The sequence below is a fragment of the Kogia breviceps genome, chromosome 8 (assembly GCF_026419965.1).
Source record: "Kogia breviceps isolate mKogBre1 chromosome 8, mKogBre1 haplotype 1, whole genome shotgun sequence".
NCBI classification, from domain to species: domain Eukaryota; kingdom Metazoa; phylum Chordata; class Mammalia; order Artiodactyla; family Physeteridae; genus Kogia; species Kogia breviceps.
In genome coordinates, this window is record NC_081317.1 from 74,078,797 (window position 1) to 74,082,265 (window position 3,469).

General features: G+C 45.2%; 1 long non-coding RNA gene across 1 annotated transcript; it reads left to right on the top strand.

Moving 5' to 3' along the window:
- Positions 1 to 250: 250 nt before the first annotated feature.
- LOC136794667 (uncharacterized) lies at positions 251 to 2,106 on the top strand. Its single transcript, XR_010841742.1, has 3 exons — positions 251 to 368; positions 1,258 to 1,359; positions 1,571 to 2,106. It is a non-coding gene; the product is annotated as an uncharacterized lncRNA (long non-coding RNA).
- Positions 2,107 to 3,469: the final 1,363 nt, after the last annotated feature.

Genomic DNA, 3,469 nt, shown 5'->3' on the forward strand with positions numbered 1-3,469 from the left:
TGTGGGCTGCCTCTGACCCTCCATGGCAGCCTCATGAAGGCTCTGGTAGAGGCTGTGTTCCTCTGCAGCCCCAGTTCCTGGTGGGAGGGGTTCCTCCATGGCTCCAGTGTCACCACCCCCTCTCTTGCTCCTTCAGGCACAAGCAAGGAAACAGCTTCCAGCAATCATGAGTCTCTGGGTGACTCATTATCTCTTTCTGGCTCCTTTAATCCTGCCTACATCTTATAAAGTCCCTTTGTGAAATTCTTTAGAGTCCATCTTTTTTGAGTGTCCATCTGTTTCCTGCCAGGACACTAACTAGACAGCCTTCATCCTCGCCACTCTTCCAGAAGAGCTCCCTGGCTAGTCACCAGGGACACGCAGAACAGGTACCCAAGAAAACCTCCCTGCTCTTCTTTTTAACCCCTCGTGCTCAGGTTATTTCTTCCTCTTTATCCTCTCCTCTCCTAGATGCTACTCTATCCTCCTTTCCTTCTACCTTTCCACTCATTCTCTGACAAGAACTAGTCTAATTGTTTCTTAAGTGGTCCTCTAATTTCCATTCCATGCTGCCCTATCTGGAACATCACCCATTAAAAAATAATATTCCCCAAACCCCTGGAAACAATTTATGGAGCAGTCTCCCTCAGGACGGAGAGGTTCTGGAGAGCTTCCATTTGCCCCTCTTGATCAATTCCTCCTTCTCCATCACGCTCTGAGTCCTGGGAGACAGACCTTTAGGGAGGTATCAAAGGGCTCCCTTGGCCTCTAGCCTTCCACTGGGCTCAGCCAGTTAAGAAGCACTGGCAAGGACTCTAAGGGCAGGAGGAAGATAAGGTTGGGGTATTCATCTCCTAGGCTGCCTCCCAGATGGTCAGAGAGTCGGCAGTGGCTACATTTCTCTCACATAGACCAAAGCCCCCTGCTGGGTAGCCCTTTCTACAGCCACACCTACTTTCTCACCTTTGACCTTGGGGTGCTAGCATCTCCCTACTACTGCTAGGCTTAACTTCCCCACCACTTGTAAATAGTCCTGTCCTATTAAACTCTCTTAACTTACCTCCATTTGAAGGTACCATGTGCTTCCTGCTGGGACCCTGACTGGTCCTAAGGCCCCAATCACTGCTGTCAGTCAAGTTCTGCAGACTTTCCCTCTCCTATCACTTAGGCAGCACTCATTGTATCCTGGTCATTTCAATTTATCACCACTTAAGTCCAGTCTGGTTAGAAATTTAATCTCATCTCTGACTTAATTCTCATCTCTTCTCTTCCCCTCAGGAATAGGGACCTGAGGAGGAAGGCATGGTGTACAATTTCCCTTCCTGCCGCCTCTACCAGGCATCTCCTGTATGCAGGTGCTGGAGGAAGGATGAGGAAAAGGTACGGGTCTCTCTTTTCATAACCAGCTGCTGAGATAGTTTCGTCTTTCTGCTAGGATCTCTGGCTAATGGAGGCTGTCTATGGAGCAAGACTTCACATGCTGATTCTTGCAGGTTGGGCTAGGTTATGCTGGGGTAACACATCATCCCCAAATTTAGTAACTTGGATCATTAAAGGCTTACTTCTCTTTCATGCTACATGTCGACTGCAGGCCACGAGAAGCTCTGCTCACCGGATGACGCAGACTCAGGCTCATGGGACAGCCCTCATCTCCAACATTGTCAGAGCTTACGGAGGGAACAAGAGCTTGCAGAAGATCTTACACCAGGACTGAATCCGGAGGCCTGGAATGACTTCTACTTGCATCTCATTGGCCAGGACTGGTCACGTGGCCCCACCCAACCAGAATGGGAACAGGAAGTACAATCTTACCATGTGCCCAAAAGGACTGCTCTGAACATTTGAACATTTGGGAGCAGCACTGATGATTACAACAGAGCACACGTGTAAGTTCTTTAGAAGATTCAGCATGGCCTCCTTCTCTGGCAAGGAAGGTCAAACTCCTGGCTGAAGACCACCGTCCCTCCCCTCACATTACTGGAAGTATTACGTTCCATGGCATCTTCCTTCTGGATCTCCTCTCCTCACAGGCAGCGCTGGGTGACTGACAAGATGGCTGAAGCCCAGCTACTGTTTTTTAAAGAAAAGTATTGTGGTCAAATATACAACATGAAATATGCCAATTTATTTTAAAGTATACAAATGAGTGGTATTTAGTACATTCATAGTGTCATGCAACCATCACCACTATCTAGTTCCCAAACCTTTTTTTTTTCAGCATCTTTATTGGAGTATAATTGCTTTACAATGTTGTGTTAGTTTCTGCTGTATAACAAAGTGAATCAGCTATACGTATACATATATCCCCATATCTCCTCCCTCTTGTGTTTCCTTCCCACCCTCCCTATCCCACCCCTCTAAGTGGTCACAGAGCACTGAGCTGATCTCCCTGTGCTATGCGGCTGCTTCCCACTAGCTATCTGTTTTACATTTGGTACTGTATATATGTCCATGCCACTGTCTCACTTCGTCACAGCTTCCCCTTCCCTCCTCCCCCATGTCCTCAAGTCCATTCTCTACAACTGCGTCTTTATTCCTGTCCTGCCCCTAGGTTCTTCAGAATCTTTTTTTTTTAATAGATTCCATATATATGTCTTAGCATACAGTATTTGTTTTTCTCTTTCTGACTTACTTCACTCTGTATGACAGACTCTAGGTCCATCCACCTCACTATAAATAACTCAGTTTCATTTCTTTTTATGGCTGAGTAATATTCCATTGTATATATGTGCCACATCTTCTTTATCCATTCATCTGTCGATGGACACTTAGGTTGCTTCCATGTCCTGGCTATTGTAAATAAAGCTGCAATGAACATTGTGGTACATGACACTTTTTGAATTATGGTTTTCTCAGGCTATATGCCCAGTAGTGGGATTGCTGGGTCATATGGTAGTTCTATTTTTAATTTTTTGAGGAACCTCCATACTGTTCTCCATAGTGGCTGTATCAATTGACATTCCCACCAACAGTACAAGAGTGTTCCCTTTGCTCCACACCCTCTCCGGCATTTATTGTTTCTAGATTTTTTGATGATGGCCATTCTGACCGGTGTGAGATGATATCTCATTGTAGTTTTGATGTGCATTTCTCTAAAGATTAGTGATGTTGAGCATCCTTTCATGTGTCTGTTGGCAATCTGTATATCTTCTTTGGAGAAATGTCTATTTTGGTCTTCTGCCCATTTTGGGGTTGTTTTTTAGATATTGAGCTGCCTGTATATTTTGGAGATGAATCCTTTGTCAGTTGCTTCGTTTACAAATATTTCCTCCCATTCTGAGGGTTGTCTTTTCGTCGTTTCTGATTTCTTTTGCCGTGGTTCCCGAACGTTTCAATCACCCCAAAAGTAGACACTGTACCCATTAAGCAGTTACTCCCTATTTCTCATATCCTCTAGTTCTTGGTAACCACTAATCTGCTTTCTGTCTATGAATTTGCCTATTCTGGGTATTTCACATACATGGAACCATACACTACGTGACCTTCTGTG